This window comes from Sparus aurata, chromosome 17 (assembly GCF_900880675.1).
Source record: "Sparus aurata chromosome 17, fSpaAur1.1, whole genome shotgun sequence".
Taxonomy (NCBI): domain Eukaryota; kingdom Metazoa; phylum Chordata; class Actinopteri; order Spariformes; family Sparidae; genus Sparus; species Sparus aurata.
In genome coordinates, this window is record NC_044203.1 from 14704398 (window position 1) to 14724454 (window position 20057).

The 20057-nt window shown below is 41.5% G+C and overlaps 1 long non-coding RNA gene across 1 annotated transcript; it reads right to left on the reverse strand.

Moving 5' to 3' along the window:
* Positions 1-2115: 2115 nt before the first annotated feature.
* Positions 2116-18618, reverse strand: LOC115567866 (uncharacterized). Its single transcript, XR_003981284.1, has 3 exons — positions 18525-18618; positions 18322-18412; positions 2116-2201 (listed from the first exon to the last, which is right to left on the reverse strand). It is a non-coding gene; the product is annotated as an uncharacterized LOC115567866 (long non-coding RNA).
* Between the last annotated feature and the right edge of the window lie 1439 nt (positions 18619-20057).

The window sequence follows — 20057 nt, forward strand, 5'->3', positions numbered from 1 at the left end:
CATTTTTTCGCTGCAGGACTGTTGTGTTTTCCCGGCAAACCCTGCGATTCAGACCGCTGCAGCCTAAAAACACAACACCCACTCAAAATGAATGGGGGGGACTGGCATGTTCACAGAAAGCATAGGTGACAATCTACCTGATTGAACTTTGGTTAGCTTGATACACTAGATGTGTGTTATTAAATTTGGTTATACTGGTCTTGATCAGCATAGTCATGTCCTCTATTTGCCATCTTGTCTGCATACTAAGTTGGTGATGCACCCCTGAAACAGCAGGACTATTCTACTTGGCTTTGGCGAGTGTTGGGACTGTGAGGCCAGCTGTTGTTTCACTGCGTCCCCGTTAAGCATCAAAACATCAAAGCACAAGCATGACTTAGCTGCCCTCGGAAAAATCACAGACTGTTGTTGTGCCTGTCATTTTTATCTCAGGAAGAAGTCTTTGCATTTCTCTCCCACTCTGTGTAACACACTTGATTTTCTCTCATCCTGCCTGTCCGTCTTCCTCTGTCTCTCCTTGACGGTTTGACAGTGTGACAGCGGCGAAGAGACGTCTTCAGTCTTGTGGGGGGATGTCAGCAGGAGTGAGATGTCTGTCTTGGCACCGCTGATTGCTCCGTGTGTGGGTGTGTGTCCGTGCTTGTGTGAATTTGATGCCTGCGTGTGGATACTTTAGGTGTGCTTCCGTGTTGAATATTGAGCATGTTTCGGTGAATACTTTGTGTTACTTTTGTGCATTTTTGCACTTCCACTCTAGATTTGTTTCTTGTACTGCATCCCTTTATTCAAACCAAAGGAGGAGGTTTGTTACCTTCTTTATTCCCTGGTTATACATTGGCTGTTATTTATAAGCAGGCTATAATGATGTAAATCAATTCAGAACACTGGTTTTGTCCTGATTGGAGCACCTTTATGAACAGTGACATTTTGGTTGTACAAGCTTGTGAGGCAAAATCACTCTCAAGAGACTGCACTGACTGCTAGTGAGACCTATTTTTTTTTCATCCAAGAGCCTACAATTATACAGCTTAAACTGAGGATAAACACCACACATACATAAATACTCTATGATACTGTATATATCTGACATAAATAGTCTATGGATACAGGAAAACTCAACTAGCAGTAAAGGGTTTTGAAGATCAACGATTTAAGCGAAATGCGTTACTTAAGAGATTTCAACACAGCTTGTTATCCCTAAATACCATATAATGGTTGCTGCTTGCTGTGCAGTCGCATCCTTTTAGAGCTTTTACCATTCTTTTCACATTTTAACACAATGAATGGCAGAACTAAGGAAAAAGTAGAGTGGGCTGACAGTTTATGAAATCACATTGCTGTGGAACGCATTGTAGATTTCTGTGGCTAGAGGCTTGTAATGGAATTAAATTAAACTACACTAGAATTTTGCCGTAGAAATTTTAACTTTTTACGGGTTAAAAAAGCATTTCCAGTTTTGTTCTCCTTCCAGCTGTCAGACAGATGGAGCATGGGCAGATTACAATCAACCAAATTGTAAAAGTTTGTGCTTTTTCTGTTCTGTTTCACAGTGTAACCATTTGTATTCAATCACACAGATCTTTAGGACATTGGACTTTTAAAAAAAAGTTTACCTATGTCCTCATCACATTTTAAAATCTTCTTTATTGTAGATGTAGCAGTCAGCAGCACCAAGAAATCACCTCTTAGCAAATGTCTCAACAAAGCCGTCTGCTCCAATATGCAGCTATACCATGAATAAGTGACCTTCCTCGCCAATAGCTTCTGGATTGACAACAGCAGGCTTTTCTCAATGTGCTTTGGCCTTTCGCACACACATAAACAGCATTTTAGGTAGCCAAAAAACTCAATTGTCACTCCATTGTTGTGTTTACAGATGGGCAGAAACCCACGTTTGCTTCCTAAAAGTGTGTGTAGCAATGGCATTACTTACAAATGTAGATTTGTATTATTATGTGTTATGATATTGTGGAGTGTTTGAGTTTGTACATTGACAGGATGGATGTTATATTGTCCATATTAGACAGACACAAACAGACACTGAAGTACAGTGATGGAAAAGAAAGAGAAAAACAGCTGTTGATAATGTTTTTATAAAAGTAGCATTATCCAGGAGGATTCTGTGATGAGCAGTTACTTTTCCTTGCCTCATCACTGTGTCCTGTTTCCAGAAAAGAATGCCTCTGTACAAGCCCTGGTAACTGCAACATACATGGAAACGAAACGTAAGTAGAGTAGGTACATAGGTAATGTTCAATAGTCAGTAAAAAAAAAATTGCTTTTGCCGGTTACATCTGGCCATTAAGACAGCAGCACAAAGTAGCTACAGTCTTTTCTGTTTCATTGAAGATGTGGATATGACGGGTGAAATGTTATGGTAGCAGAGCAGGGAAGCTTGTAGAGCCCTGCTGTTGTAAATCTAATAGCAGTGTTCATATCCTCTCCTTTTTCTTGAACTCGTTTTTTATTAAGGTTATTATTTTTATTAGTTACCCAACGGCCCCGTATATTGCACCGTGCTTTGTTTCTGCTCAGTCGTTCCACTACTGGCTTCAATGGAGATGGGATTCAAAAATAACTTTCATCTAATTTGTGCACTGGCTTCTACGCTTAACAGCGAGAAAGTACAACAAAGCAAGAGTTCGTATCAGATGATATTTTATTTTTTTTGTATTAATATTGGTGAATAATCCATGCATTTATCCTAACGGTCGCACAGCTTTCACAAGGAAATTACAAAAGGCCAACTCAGGAGCCAGAAAGACTGAATCGCTATCAAGTGAATGTTTTTTCAAGAAATTACACGATCATAGTTGTAATATGTAGTGTCTCTTTCTCCTCAAAAAGCCTTCCCAATACAGCTGTCGCCTGAACAGGTTTGGTTGACCAGTTCAAGCAGTGCATATACATTAAAGCTGCAGGCAGAGACACATGCCGGAGCATATGAAACCAGTGAAATGAGAGGCTCTGCGGACACAGGCGAAGATGAGAGTGAAACCATGACCTTGGCGTAGTATTAATGACAGGGTCGATCACAAACAACCTGTGATGACAAAGGAGGCCCGCATTACTGCAGGGAGGGAAAACCCAACCAGGGTGGCATCGGCATTCTGATTATGATAAATTAATCAGAATTGGTGTCTGTGGTTGTCTGTGAAGGTGTTTTCAAGTGAGTGGAATTTCCCCGATCCTTGTTTTCTTATCAGTGGAATTACCCCTCAGGACACCTGATGCTTCATAGTGTGTCCAACACACACACACACACACACACACACACAAACAAGTCCTGTCAAAGTGTCAGAGAGTTATTTGTCTGCTTGTGTCTCTTTGGTCAGAGCCTTGCTGTCAGGTCACAGACGTGCTCCCATGTGTCATACTTATGTGACATATCACACTAATATGAAGCAATATAAAGAAGTGAACCTGCTGTCAGTCTACATGCTTCAGACTCCTCTTTATTCAAGCTTTTCCTGTCTCCTTAGGAGCAGGAAAAAGCATTTGTACATCCAGTTATTGGCCTGAAAATACATCAGAGAGATATCTTGTACTACCAAAGCTATACCAGATGCAAAGTGGGACTTATATTTAAAAATGGATACTTCATTCCTTTGGTTTATGTTCATTTTTAGTTTTAATACCACTGTTACGGCGCTAATATGACAAGTCTAACAAGGCAACCAGAGACACTCACTGTGTTAATTCACTTGAGTGTCGTACTTTTGTGGGAATAAGTGTATCTGTGTCGCAGGGACATACCTCTGTTGAACACCCAGGACGACATATAGGTATATCTTCTATGCTGATTCTGTGGCGTTTAAAGCTTCAGGCACAGTGCTCAAGCACGTTTTCTATATGGGGCCCTAATCAAACCCAGTCCCAGCTGTCCTGCCAGCACCCACACACAGAGACTGTGGACTGGAGTATGATGTTATTTTCCAGGCTGAGCTAATTGTCTCTCGGGCTCAGTTCTCTCTCTCATTCTCTCTACGGTTGCAGTCAGACTTTGCTCTGTTACACTATGCAGCCGCGGGTCCCTGTGAAGGCTCTAATGAAGAGTTATGAGAAGCTGGATGCCTCTTGGCTCTGCAGGGAGGGATGGAGGGAGGACACAGAGAGATGGAAGATGGGAGAAAAGCAGAGAAAGGGTGAAGCATGAGAGGAGAGGAGAGGAAAGGAAAGGAGGGAGACGGCACGCAGTGAGGCTGAAAGATGGATGGAAGGAAAGAAAGCAGGAGAGGCTATGGGAAGTGAGACTATGCACCCTTGGAAGCCCCTGCAGGCCAGACGGCTGTCAGTGCAGTACAGACACTGCAGTGTTGTAACTTGTACGAAACACACATTACACACTGTGATGTGTCTCGTCATTAGGAGGAGACTTGAGGTCTTTGGATAATTGTGGTTAAAATTAAGACATTAACTTACTGAAGTCTGAACTTTAACATCATCATCAGGGGAGATGATTGGTGTTCTGTAACCAGAGCAGATCTGAAGTATTAGCATTTTTATGTAACGTTTGGGGCTTAAGCCTGCTGGCCAGAATTACTGCTTTACTGTCCTCGGGAGTGCTAACATGAATTATTATCCGGTGGTACAAGTAGGGTGTTTATGTCGACTCTCCCTCAAGGCCTGCCTGCATCCATGAGCCTATTTATCATTCCGTCCTTCCCTTTCTCTATCTGCTAAATATCCACTTGTATATGATTACATTTGTGAATGTTCAGACCTCTAAGCTCTCTACCCGTCTGTCTTTTCTTGCTCACTCTTTCCTGCCTTTTACTTGTTTGTTTCTGTGGGAGGCGAGTATCTTGTTTTAACTCTGACCCGTTGTGGGTTTTTTGAAAAACATCTGAAGGATTTAAAAAGCAAATCTCAGGATTTATTCTGTGTCTGTCAGTTTTCGAACCATTTAATGCACAACATGTCCCTGCATATTGCAGGTATGTTAATCAAAGTATTATCTCCAGGCTGTGTTTTCTTGTGTCACATTTTGCTGAAAAAAATCCTATAAATAAACGTGTAAATACGGATTGAGCATCAGCCTGCAGATGTTCTTTTTTTTTCTTAATTTGATGAGCAGTGATCATGACCTAAGCTCAAGTACAGCACGTACAGCACGTACAGAAAGTAAATCCTACTTTTGAAAGTAGACACAGCCAACTTTTGTCTTCCCTGGCGTTTCAAAATGGTATTACTCTGGCACTGTTTTCACAAAAAACGAATCGCTGTCGATTATATTAATCATGTTTTGATAATTACGATTTAGAATTTGGATGATTACAACTGTACTTTCTAAGCTGGACGGCAACAAACAATGAGAGAAACATACCAGAGAAGCTGACAGTGCTGCCAAGCAACAATTTACTATTGTAGCTCTTGAGACTAATGTTAGCTAGCATACTGCTATTGACAGAAACTTAAAATCCCATCTCCAGTTCTTGCTGAAGAATATAAAACCTGTGTTGACTGTGTCTCCCCACTCATTCAGACTTGTTTAACCTTCTGCTTTTGTTTTTTTCTTATTGCAATACATTACTACAACAACTAGGAACACGTTACATGCTAATATCCATTTTGTCAATGTCTGCCTCCCCGGGAGATCACGTGAAACGCCTCTGTTGCAGCACAGAGTGATATTTGCTATTAATTCTAAATGTATTGTGTGTATCAAAATTGCACCAAATCCGAGACTGCACTTCCTCAGTTATGTAATGGAGACGTGAAAGCAGATAGAAATGATGTCAGGCCGCCAGCCTGAGTGCAGTGCAGTGTCAGACAAATATGGATGGTGAAAGTGAAGTTTATAGGGAACCACTCTAAAGGCCAATGGTGTCATTATTCTTTAGCCACAACATCATGTAATCAGCATTTAATTCACAAACATGGGATTGTTATGGATCATCAACAGTTTTGTCAGTCGCTTCATGTCTGAAAACAAACAACAAAACAAGGAAAGAAAATTAAATGTAGACTGTGAAAAGCTCTGCAACCACTTGAAATAAAATGAAAAAATAGTCCACAGAGGCTATTTTGAATGTTTCCTGCCAACATAACAAAAAAATATTGCTTTTCCTTTGTTTAGAGCTGCCCTTCTATATGGATGACAGAGCAGCTTCAACCGTTTTGATTTCAGATGGCGGTGACCGGGTCACGCCTTTGGAGGGTAGAGGAGACTTGCTCCGTCCCTTTTCATGGGAGAATCCTTTCTTTGACTCCCTCTCTCCCTTCTGCCTTCACTCGAGTCTAAATGTCAGCAAGCCTGAGAGAGAGGGAGACGGAGAAAGAGGAAAAGGGAGATCTGCGGTCTGCTGGGAGTGGGCCATTGAAAGCATACATGATGACACACATCCCCCATTCAGTCTGATGAGCTATTGAAAAGCAGGATGACATTTTGCAATAATGCACCATATAGCTCCAGAGTTTAGTGAGATGAAACATTATTTATAAATATGTGATGCCTGGCATTTATTGATGTTTGTGGCTACATTTGCTGTCAAATCATTCTAGGGTTCAGTTGGAGTTTTATTTGCGAGGGAATGCGCCTGCACCTCGACAAAGCGACGAACCATGACAGTGAGCTGTTATAATCAGCCATACAACCGCATTGTTTAGCCCAGGGAATGGAACGAGTCACAGCGAATGATATGATGACAAGATTTATAAAGCATCCCCTGCATAATTACGAGAAATGATCGACTGTATGCGTTTGAGAGCAACCCCTGCGATTGTTGAGGTTACAAAGCGGCAAGAAGTGAGATCGGGCTTCGGCTTTGTGTCCTAGTTACGGTGGAGATTCTGCTACATCAGCCTCCACACAAGCCTGCAAAATCAGTTTTAGGTGATGGGAGAAAATGATTTAGTTGATGCGGTTTCCCAGGAGAGAGTGTTTGAAAACTTCTGCTTCTTGTACTCACTGTAGAGAGGCGTGTGTGTTTTGTGTAGCCGTATTCCCCAGCATGTGCCTGCACGCGTCAGGTGGAACACTAACAATGCGGTGATTGGGGAAATCAGAGTGGCTTTTTGGGAGCGGCAGGCGAGATCATGCTATTTTGCTCGTCCTCCTCCCTTGTCCGCCTCCCTCAATTTTGACCCTTTTCACCTCCCTCGCTGTGTCGTCCTCTTCTGCTGCGCCTCCCTCTGTCGAAAGAGGAACGCGTGTTATTTCCTTTTATGTCCCCGATTCGGTGTGAAGTCCCCATGAAGAGTGGTAGATTAGCGCCATTCTCATCCAGATCATTTTAACAGCTGCAGCAGTGGTGCCGCTGCCGACATCTGAAGCCTCTTGTCTCCTGAGAGACACTCTGGCTGTTGGTTGAATTTCTGTCGCTTCAGATCAGCCCAGCTGGAGAAACACTAAACAGGCACATTTTATTCGCTACGGGCCCCCACGGATGTTCTGGCTACACAATGCTGGAGCCACAGCATCAACAAAGTATTGACTGTTGTATTCAAGGAATACAGAGGGGGCTTGAATTAAGTTTTGTGGAAATAAGAAAAAAAGAGGGCTGTTTGAAGAGGGAAACAGGCTGTTATTTGGATTGTCTGAACATGTTAAAGTTTGTGGGTTTTATATCCTGTAGACTCAAGTGCTAAAGCATAAAACCACTTAAAGTGGCCATCCTAGCAAAGACCTGATGTGAACATTCAAACTAAGGCTTATACCTTATTGTTGGATGTTAGGAATGATTTTCTGAGGGTGGACACCTGCTGATACACTATATTTAGTTCACCTAATTACCCAGAGGTTAATTATTTCCAGGGGACTGTCAGATTATCTTCCCTTCTGTCTCATTTCCAAAGTATTCTGTGAATGCTAACATATTACAGACTTACTGTAACTCTCAGCACTTAATTGGTAAACGAGATTTAATGTTCCGGCACAGTGTCTAGTGTCTATTGTTACTCCATTATGGCATATGGCAGTATTTTATTGAGTCATGGTGGGAAACGGGCAAGTTGCAGCCCATTCTCACTCCGAGGTGTCAAACGTGTCAGTGGCCCAATGCTACAAACTATAATACTCTAAGTACACCTCTAGTGTCATTTCTGGAAGCGCCTCTCCAGTGGTCTAAAGAGTGAGAAATGTTGTTATTGGGTGGTGGCTCTGGCTGAGGGTGTAAATATCATGTTTTTAAATCAATTTGGGATCTCAGGGCTTCTGAAGACTTACATAAAACTTTCTGTTTTAATTTATTGTGTTTTAAAACACTCCATCTACTTCAGTTTTTTTTTTTTTTTTTTTTTTGCTGCAACACTGTTTTTCTGGGAGGCTCTAGAAATGTTTTGTGGACTATGAAACTACATCCGGCTATCCATCGGCGTTGGGGTGCATGACGATAACTGTATTTTCATTTTCATCTTGGTATGTTGCTGGAACTAGCTGCTGTGTAACTTAGCTTAGCATAACGACTGGAAACGGGGTAAGCAGCTAGACTGGCTCTGTCTAAGAGTGACAGAGGAACTTTTAACGGTGCCTCTGAAGCTCATTGACTAACATGTTATATCTTAAAAACAAAAACTGAGGGCGATGTTACAGACTATCTCTTAGTCAGGACCAGTCATTTTTTCAGTCTCTACTGGTTGCCTGGAGACTGGTCTTGCTAAACGTCTCCAGCTACTGTCTCTAGCTAGGTATTTATCTGAGAAGTCTGCCTTGGAAACATGAAATATGGTGATTGGATGAACCATCTATCAATGGCTTACTTCAACCAATCAGATGAACAAACCATATGATGAAGGAGGATGATATTAGTGGAGCCAGTAGATAAATCAAACTCTTGCCAAAGCCTGTCAGGAAATATATAAGCAGTGCTTTAGCAAAGGTACGCTAACCTCTTGAGGAGCCCCCATTGTCGTTTCTGAACAGTCACTTCTCTCACTGTAGTCAAACCTAAACCCTGCCTGTAGCTGCCAGTTGTCCCTCATAGGACGCTGACTGGTCTGAACCACTGTGGTTGGCTCTCACAAGCTCGGCAAGCTTGGCAAGATGAATTCTCATATGGTCTCGTAAATGATCAAGTGAATCAAGCTGCCTCATAAGGCAACATATTTTGTGTACAGACATGCAAATGCATCTTCTCGTCTTTTCGGTGCTCCTATACATTATGCAAACCTTATTTCCTTTCCTGAGCTACAATTATTTGCACAAGAACAGTTACTGTAGTACTCTAAAGCATCAAACAAATGTAAAGTATTGAGTTTGTCATGTAGTACTGTGGCAAAAGAGATGTATTGAGTGTTGTCAAGTACAGCATTGGAGAGCCTTTCTAATGCATTTGATACAACCGACGGATGATTTATTTTTTTTGTCGTTTCAGCTCTGAAATCATTGAACTCAGTTGCAGGGTATGAGCCAGTGTCATTGGCAGATCCACTGAACTGCCTGTGTGCTGTGTTTGCGTTGGGTGGATATTGATTTTGTGTTTGTCCTGGTAAATACTGTATTTTGGAAGCAAGTGCCTCACTGAAATCTGGACAGAGTTGTTGGATGGCAACAGAGGAGAGGGAATGACACACATGGGAGAGAGGTAAAAGAGTGCATGGAGCAACAGTGATACAGCAAGTAGGAAACGGGGAGGAAATGTGAGCTTGAGGACAAATGAAGAGAAGGAGAGCAGAGAGGAGAACCATAAAAAAATAGGTTGTATAAAAGGGTTCAGTAAAGGAGGAGATAGAATTAATGCAAAACAAATAATGAGGATAATGACTGTCGTGTTCAATCTTTCTTGGAAAACATACAAACACGGGCTCCAACTTACCTCCAGCAGTGCAGACAAGATTTGTGGCCAATTCTTCCCCCTCCCTCTGCTACCACTCCTTCCCTTTGCTGTTGAGGAACTTAATTACAGTGATAATTTGGCCTTGTTTGTTTCAGTCATTGTTACATGCTGTAACTACCGGTCAGCTCATGTAAACACAGTTAACACGGACACCTGATCAGAGATGCAATCGGGCCTCTGCCAACGATCCACGCGAGGAAAAAAAGAGTTAAGAAAAGAACCAACTGTCAGACGAAGTGTCAGGTATAATGAACACCAAAGCCTTCTCCGTGTTCACTGATGCCGGCAGACATGATTAAGACGGAATTAAAGACAAAGACAAAATAATTAAGATGAGTTGGTACTTAATCTTGGCTGTTGATTGTGGTGTGTCATTTTAGTGATATGAGACAGTGAGGGATAAATGATCCTCTTAATGCTTGCTTTGTCTCTAATTAAGTAAAATTACAGATTCTCCCTCATTTTAACATCAGCTAAAGACACTTGAGGATCTAGACAAGCCTAATTACAAAGCAGAGTGGCATACACGAGAACACTGTTGTCCCCTTCAGCTTCAGGGTGCTTTAAATATAGTGTTTTTGTTGTGTTTTTTTTCTACTTTGATGTTGCTGATCGTGACAACGATGGGATACGTACTTTGAATTAAAGGCTGCCAGACACCCTCTGTAGAGCAAAAGTAGAACATGAGGCAGATGGGTGTTTGTCACCGGCATCAGCTGGGTAGGATGGTTTTGTTTTTGTATTTTCTTACAGTGGTAAAGTTGTTCAGCTTAAACCGTCTTTGCTGGTACTTTATATTTTCAGAAATGCTTGATATGTAATTAATTGCCAAAAGGGGTCCCTCTGTCAAAGCAATGAAAACAAAAGTTGTAGTCAGAAGGAGCGTCATGGGAGTTGCTGTCGTCATTGTTAAACAAAGTCAGACAGCCACAGTTGGCTGTCTGACAAGGTAATGTATTAGTTTTCTTCATGTTATGTTTAATCATGCGTCCTTCCTTCCTTTGTTCCTCACTCTCTGATGTATGAGCTGATGGTTCTCCGAAAGCTATATCAAGAGGTGACCGACGAAATGCAATAATAAAATTACGAACTTCTCCGGGTTTGAAGGTTTGATTGTTGGAAACATATGTGATTTTGCAAACTGCCACAAAATATTCAACAAAGGTCTGGTCGATTTTAGTGTTACATATTATATCTATAATGCTTTAACTATACCAAAGGATTTAAAATGCAAAACAGAAGAATGTTTATCTTGATCATCCCTGGTGATCTACCATTGGATCATTTGAATTGAATTAAAATGTCATTAAAATCAAGTCAGGGTACATTCAGGCTTTAGATTTAGGTTTCCCATGCAGCATCAGCTCATAAGTGTCTAAAATAAGGACGAACACAAACAAACACACCCAATGACAGCTAAAAGTAGAAAGGTAGAAGAAAAAATAATAAACTATAATATATCACTGTTTATCCAAGGTCAAATGCTCTTTAAATATGTAGGACCCCTTACACTTATATTTGTATTATTATTATTATTATTGTTATTATTATTATTGCTATTATTATTATTGCTATTATTATTATTGCGTAAATCAAAGAATACAATAGGTGCTTGCTTTTGGCCCTTGCCCAATGATTAAAGGAGAGTATACTCCAAAATGACAATTATTTAGTTCCTGCTTCTGAAAAAAAAGCATCTGTTCTCTCATGCTGTCCAGTGCAACATCACCGTATCTACCCTTCTGTCTGAAACACTCCTGACTATTTAAGAAAAGAGTGTGACTTTGTGTGATGTCACAAAGTCACAGAATTAAAGGGGCTGCTGATGAGGCATTTCAGGCGCTTCAGGAGCAGTGCTTTTGGTGGGAGTGAGGCGCTCCCGTGGGTGCTGACATTGAGCCTTTTAACCTTTCAGATCTTTTACATGCACAAGAACGTATATGCACTGAAGGAAAGGAAAAGAAATGAAAAGGTATAACAGGTCCCAAGAAGTTTCTGTTTAAGTTTCAGTTTTGGCTCTCAAAGGGAAAACGTTTGGGCACCCTTGATGTATATAGCATGTGATATCCAAATTAACCTTTTAGAAAGAGCTTTAAGAGCTACCTCTGCAGCTACAGCATTTCCAGACTATACCAAACGCTTCCAGATCAACACAAAAACACCACTGCATAAATAGCCATCAGTGGAAGGTGGGCTTTTAAGTGAGACGAAAGGACTGCCACAGTTGGAGACTGCATTGCTTGAATTCCTGACTAGATAAATTGCAGACAAAGCTCATCCTGAAGTACTACTCAGTCTCCAGAACCCCGAGGAGGCATTCAAGTCTGCTGGGATGCCCCCCTCCATTTATTAAATGATTTTGCTGCAGTTACATAGCTGTATAAATGTCAGCTGACATGTGGGCGAAACTCCATTTAAAGCTTGTCAGAGAGATTTATCAGGGTATTAAAAACTTTTAAGTGTGCTGTTTTTTAAAGCTGTTGTGATGTGTCATACACCTCCAGAGCTTCCTATCACTGCAGCAGAGTGAACTGGGTTCTTTAGCAAATAAACACTGTATATTTAGCTCTTGCACAGGCCACCACTGATCCACGCAGAGAAATAGCTGTTTTTTCCACTGCACGTTCAAGTGTAGTAGGCAATGGACAGTTCATGTTAGTCTGTTGTTCATATGTTAATTGTCTAAAAGTAAAAAGGGGGTTAGTTTTGCAGAGAAAGTGTATTTTTTTTTATTTAGGACACTGAAATAAACATATCTTGCACAGGAGAAAGAGCGTATATAACTTATCTGACTTGTCTGTCTGTGTGTGTGTGTGTGTGTGTGTGTGTGTGTGTGTGTGTGTGTGTGTGTGTGTGTGTGTGTGTGTGTGTGTGTGTGCATACTCCTGTAGCCTAGAGACTCATGTCATACACATTTGGCGTTTGCTCCCTTCAGTGACAAATACATGTCATCAGTTGACTAAGCACAAATGGGCCAGAACGAGGCCATCTCTGACCCACACTTTTCCAGCACTCATATGTTCCACATGCTGCATTGCTAGTCATCTGGTGCATAACATGAAATTATGACAGCAGTGTCATTTTTATTATCCTTATTCTAGAATTAGGGCTGATGCAACCGAGCCAACTGTGGGGTTTCCGTCATGGTGGCTGCCGTAACCATCATAAAGTCCCCCTGGTGTTGTTACACACACTCACATGCGCACACACACACACACACACACACACACACACACACACACACACACACACACCCACCGTCTCTTCTCGTTTACTCTAGCACATAGCCACAGACTGTGGACCAGTGGATTTATGAAGTGTGAACAACACAGTTTCTTTTTCTTTTTTTTTTTTACGAGGGGCTTAGACAAACAGTATTTGGAGCCAATTGATCGTTATGCTGTACATTATCCCATTTGGTGGAACACTTTTCTCTTTCTGCCAATAAGACTGGCAAAAAACTGGACAGTAAAGCAGACACACAAGGTCATCAAAAACAAAGGAGATAACACACAAAATGCATGTGGAAAAAAAAAAAAAGAAACAACATACTGGAAACATTTTTTATTCTTTGTCTGCAATGTTTTTCTGTTTTTTCCTGGCGGTTATTGATAAATTCAATTAGATTTTCTTCATATCTTTTTGAAACACTCACACTTTTGATTGGTTAGTTTGGGTACCAAATTGCATATGCACATAAATATAAAAGGCTGTTTTTTTTATTTTTATTTATACATGCATTTGCACAACGTGATCTATCCAATATGTGCACAAACATGCACACACTAATGTGTTTCCTGATGCAGGTGCATTATATTATGTGGAGCAGGGACAGACAGTGTCTTGTTTGGCTGTTAAAGAGTTCAATGGCTGTCTGAGGAGACCTAGAACTGTCTCAAAGACGAAAAGTATCAAGTTCTGTGAATCAGGAAGATGGGGACAAAAAGTGCATAGCAGAGAAGTGCAGTATCCTATGAATTTAATAAAAGTTTTTCAGTATTTCCACTCTGCCATGGATACACCAGGAAACCCAAAGTCTATCACTCAGCAGCGCTACTAATTGACCAGAATGTTGTTTTTGCTTTTGTTTCAAGGAGTTGGTGAGGCAGACTTAATAAAGATAATGTAACATAGACATCCTGTTTTTGTCTGTCTTTTTTATTAGATTATTGTTTGGGCTTTTTAGCCTTTATAGGACAGAACAGCTCTAGAGAGACAGGAAATAAGGGAGAGAGAAAGAGAGAGAATACATGCAGTTAAGGACCTCAGGTTGGAATAGAACCTAAGGCGTTGCTGAGACCTGCCTCAGTACATGGGGAGCATGCTCCATCAGCTGAGCTACCAGGGTGTCCCATTTATGTCTGTCTTCATGCTAACAGTATAAAGCAGACACAAATGAATTTGGCATAGTTATACAGGATTGCACAAGTCTCTGGGAGGAGACACAGGCTGATTTTGCACAGGATGTAGCAAGGTGCCAGAAACCTAACCTCCTCCTTAGAATCACCTGCCAATAATAAGATTAGTTTTAACAGTCTAAATGCAAAGTTTCCTGAATCCCTCTGTGGTTGGTGGAGCTACTTAACTATACTAATTCTCTTGTGTTTGTTTTGATTTCAATGGTTGGCTGTGTCTGAGGACGGACTAACATTTTAGCAATAAAATGATAGGTTGTGATTAACTCTTATATCTCCATGCACCATGTGCAGTCTTTATTTCTCATAAGATAGCAGTGAGTCATTACATTTTTGGATTGTCTGTCCATTCCTGTGAGTGAGATATCTCAGGTATTAGGTTCTGCACAAACGTCCACTTTGATTAAAGTATGAACTGTTTAGATTTTGGTGGTAATAATGCAATCATTCACATGTTAGTTATGTGTCAAACATGTCTAATAGGATAATTTGATGCAGTGAAGAGATTTGGTATCTAAAAGGTCAAAGGTCAACTTCACTGTATATAACATTTGTTTGGATAATTATTTGGTGACACCAATTTTTGTTTGTCCACTTTGACCATGTCAGTCAAAACTTGCACAGTGAATAAATGAGATAGGTTTACAAAACTATTAAATCAAAAAGCAAAAGGACAAATAGAAAAAGTGACCTCTCAGTCACTTTTGCTCAGTAAATGCACATTCACTTTAGATTGCTTGTTGTCATCAAGTGTGAGGGGGTGTGACGTTTTTTGGAGCAGCAGCTTTCTTTTGCACAAAAATGTACAGATTTAGGACCCAGCGTTTCCCCCAGTATTTTCTGAGACTGTGGCGTGGGGGGGTCAGTTTGGGTCATCATGCTGTAATATTTATACTTATGTCATAGGCTACTTAGGGAATTTCTTTTTTTTTCTCTGGTTATAATGCTCTCACAAAGCCATCATGAACTCTAATATTGTAAAGAAATGCTATTTTTATTATTTGTTTCAAGAGAGGAGTTATCTTAGTCAGAGTCCTGCACGGGTGAAAAATAATGTAGGCTACTGTGTCGGACACAGATGCAGGACATGCGGACGCCTGGAGAGGTGGGTCGGGTTTTACGATTGCCATTTTCAAGGCGCCACTTGTCATCAGTCATTAATTGCGACACAAATGATAAGCATTTAGATTTCATATAAGCTCATTCATGCGTGCTTGCGCCCTCCCAGAACTCATTCCCTCTACACTGTCTTACTTTCAGTTTTAAAAATTGCGTCCGTCCAATTTTCCTTCGGGCATATCAATTTATACCGGGTTGGCTCGGGTGCGGAATGTAAGTTGTGTCGGAAAACTGGTCGGATGCGGTGACCCGTGCAGGACTCCGCTCTAAGTGACCATTTTAATCCTCTAGCTAATTATCAAGCGAAATATCCAACATGCTAGTTAACGTCAAAGACTGCGGTGGAAGACGACGGTAAAATATTTCCTTTCTCTCTGGATTTATTTATGCCTGAATTTTGAAGGTGTGGCGGCTTTTATTTTGCTGTGGCGGTGCGCCACAGTCAATTACATGTAGGGGAAACCCTGGGACCTTGACAAGGAAGGAAAATTGGCCTGAACTCAGGTGCAATTAGTTGGCGTGCCACAATTCTCTACTCAGCCAGGGACACAAGAGATTTGCCAATCCTTAAAGTAAAAGAGAAGCGGCAGGCCGCCCTACCTCACTGTGCCCATTGTGTCTCTAGTCTAAACGAAGAACGAGTGGCATAAGTGGATGCATGAACTCATGGATAATGCATTGGGGGTCTCATTAAAGAGGCTTTGGGAAAATTTCAACAAGTTCAGGTTAGTCAGCCTGGCAGCTACATTGAGCGTTCGAAGCATAGCTACATGGTTTCATCTGTGCGAACACAACAAATTTGATTTTTGCTTGGACTACACTGCTGACCTTACTTGCTATGTTAGCATGGTTCATCCATCCTTTTCAAACTGTTATACACTCTACCAATGGAGCAGACACCCTTACATCTGTCTGGCTTGGCTAATTCAATTAACTCACCAACATTTGATCAAATAAAAGTCCAAGCCTGTAAGCTTAATTAAATACAAGGGGGTGGGGAAAGGCCCATGAGTGTGTGTGTGTGATAGTGTGCCTGCACCTACACATCTGGGAGTGTATGAGTGCATTTGTGCTTGTTGGTATAAGTGCATGGAGGGTGTGTGTGTGTGTGTGTGTGTGTGCGCATGTGCGTGTGAGACAGCAGGTGCATGCCAGCTTCAGTTTGTGTGTTTATGCTTGCCTGGCTGTTTGGGTGTGTGTTTTTATAACTGGTTGCTAGGCAAGGGATGAGATAAAGCGTTTAACAGAGACACAAGAGATTTCCAACGTGCTCTTCCGTTGAGCTGCTGAATACACAATAGGAGGGAGTTCAGCAAAGTTCAAGTAAACCACTTCTGACTGCTCACTCAATGCTACATGAATATGGATTTGTCTTAGTTTGATTTCTTTTTTCACCAAAAAAAGAATTAATTATTCAGAAAACACCTTGCAGCCAAAACAAACAGGCAGCAGCGTTCATGCACAAGGAAGGGGCACGAATGCCCCAAAGAATTTGAACTACCAAATTGACATCAACAAAGATGGGGCACAAGCTCAGGCAGACGTTAGACTCAATAATTTACACGTATTTATTCACAGTCAGCACACAAAAAAACAGAAAGTAACTTTCGGGCTGTGTGTCTGCCTGTTCCCTTTTTGTGGATGTCAACTTTAAGGAGAATATTGATCATAAAATAGCAACACACCACAAATAAATCCAAATTAAGTTAAGTGACCTCGACCAAAATGTGTGTATTTGCACATAGTGTCACACCACTTACAAGAATGACAAAACCCTTTGCTGAAGTCTAACCAAGTTTCCCTGCAGAAGTGGCATTTACAGATATATGTAAAAGCTGTTTTGGCGAACACTTTGCATCTCCAGCAACCTCGGATTCTCTCCACATTTAAGAGGTTATCTCTGGAGGATGATCCTTAGATAATTCTGGAAGTCCTTGAAGCATTGGCTGCAGCATTTAGACAGCAGAATATAGAATGGATGCTTTTTCTGCTGTCAGATAAGCATGGCCCCCATCCTTGTGAACTGAAACAGCCAGTCTTTGCTGGCTGCTGGTTTCAGGGGACCCACTGTAAGGAATGCTGGCTTACATTTCATTGTGGCTGCATTTCCGGCCCTTTGATGCCGAAGAAGCTCTGTGACTGCCTATAGAGAGTCGGTTGATTGGGCCCCTTGTGCCACCAACCCTCCACCCGCGATGCAGCCGTAACACAAGAGGAGATACATATGTTCATTTTGCCATCAGCAGGTGGACACCCGGAACTCTGGTGGTACACATGGACGTATTTAACAGTAAATGAAAGCCAGCATCCTGTCCCTGCTGCTGTCTCCTCTGCTTATACTCCACTTACATGCATCACTGGACTTACACATTATCAAGACCATGTTGCATCATCTGTACTGTGATTTGCTGGTGAGATTTTGCTGTCTCATCATGGATTGTTGGATGCAAAATTGGTGAGGCAGAGCTGCCGCTTGTGGTACAGGCCTGGGTCATCGTCTTGCGTAATTCTGGTTGGTAAGTGCCACTCTACAGTCGTACCTTCTGGTATCATTGTGAGGCTATGGTTCAAACATGGTACTCTGTACTATATAAAAGTTGTTACAGTTGTTATGAATGGCCACACTCGCAGGTGGGATGGAAAGCCATCCATCATAGATATTTGTTAAAATATGGCGATAGTGGTGCCTAATTTTGGCCGACATTGACGACTAATCCCTGACCATCGTAACATCATGATTTAAAAGGTGGTGCGGAGACGAGGCCACTTTGAAACATTGCACAGGGATGTATGTCGAAGGTAACTTGAGTTTGTTTCCTCTGCAGGGCGACTACAGTGGTGCGCTAATAAGGAACTGCCGCATTATGACAAGATGGTGCCTCAATTTTATAAACAACGATGTCATCATCCATCACTGTAGACATTGCCAGTAGATATCAGTAGATATCATCCGTACTGACACCTTAAGACACAGAAAGACACAGAAGTGCATGCATATTACTCGTACATACGTTTGCTAGTAGAATTGGGTTAAAGACCAGGTCTTCTGTTCTTTGGTGTGCAGAAGGATGCTCCTCCAGAGGACTTTCTCCTGAGGACCAGCTGTATGAACATAAAGGGACATGGTGGTGTATTAGATCTACACAAAGAGCTCCAAGGGCTGTCCAGGCACCAATAAAAATGAAATTCAGCACGTCCTGGATTCAATGCTAACCTGCATTCACTGGGTCAAACAGTGAGGGACAATTTGCTCCAGGCACAGGAATCCCCCCAGCATCTGTGCTTCTGTGAAGACAGTTTTCAACAGGAGATAAAAGTGCCTGTATTGGTCCCTTTTTTCCCTGGGTGTAAGGCGCCATTTATCAACACATGACAAATGAATGATATTTATGAGTTACCCCTGGTGGAAAAAAAGAAAAGAACACATGCCATGTCAGTCTCCTGAAACTAGCAATGAGGCGATGCAACACCTGTCTCAGCCAGAAATGGAGAATGAAAAAGATCAGTTCAGACCGGCAGTTACAGAATCATCCAGGCTTGACTGTGTCCTTTGTGATGACCATTTCTCAGGAGGCCAGAGAGTTGAAACCACTACCACATGGAGATAGTGCTACACACCCACACCCACCTACTGCATGTCAGAACAAAAGTAATGGAACTGGTCCCTTGTAGATTTGTTGAAGCACCGGACCATTTTCTTTAAACCATTTGGTTCTTTGCGGGGCGCTCACAATGCTTTGACAACTCATTAACATGGTGCTGTACCTTTTAGCTGCTGCTGTCAGCTGGGATTTAAGGGCTATCCACACAGGGAGGATCACTATGACAGAAACCACAAATAGATCATTTTATTAAATAGTTCTTATTCAAGTGGATGTTGGGAGTCAGCACCATTTGACGACAGCAGTGGCCAACAAAACGGTTGGGATCACTTTCAGAGTGGTTAGACGAACAATGGAATCACTTACAGCCAATTGAAATCCATCTGAGTTTACAGGGTGTCATGTTCACAACATAATTGGCTGCAAATTACACATTAACATTTTTTATTTTACCTGAGATACACTGCCAAAAGGTCTTTGGAGCAGATGGAGTCTCTGCACAAAGCTAACTTTGGCAGCTGTTTGAGATGTATTTTAAGTCTTAAGTCACCATTAACTAAACATTAGCAAATATATTTGCTTAGTTAATTGGGCTTTCAGTTTACACTTTTTGAGTAAAATAGCCCAACACTTATATTTCAGTCTCGTCAGTGAAATCAAAACCTACATTTCTTCACAGTTTTACTTATCAAAGATCTGTTTAGCTCATCATCATCTCATCACGTGATATTTTCTTTTTTTCAAACTTCAATATTTAGCCCAATGATATTGCTCTGTCGTGCATTCGTTCGGGCAGGATAATCGTGTAACGAAAGTCTGATATGGTGACAGGCCTCCTCTGAAGAATGTGTCGTCCTTACTGATGCTCTTTGATCATCGTTGTTTACTTGTACGAACGTTTGAGCAAAATGTGTCTTCAAGAGACGACGACTCATGTAACAGAGTGTTTCCTCCAAACTCTCCCATCTGTGAAGAACTGCAAGAACCTGTAGCCTTCTGTTTTTCTTTGTTTCTGCGTGCAGTAAACAGCAGTCATAGGTCAGCAATTCTTTATCCATTTCCCTAAGCAGCTGACACAGCTGTAGCGTGCAGTGCGGGCTTGACGTTACCGTTTACGTAATGTCATCATCATCGCTGTGGGTGGT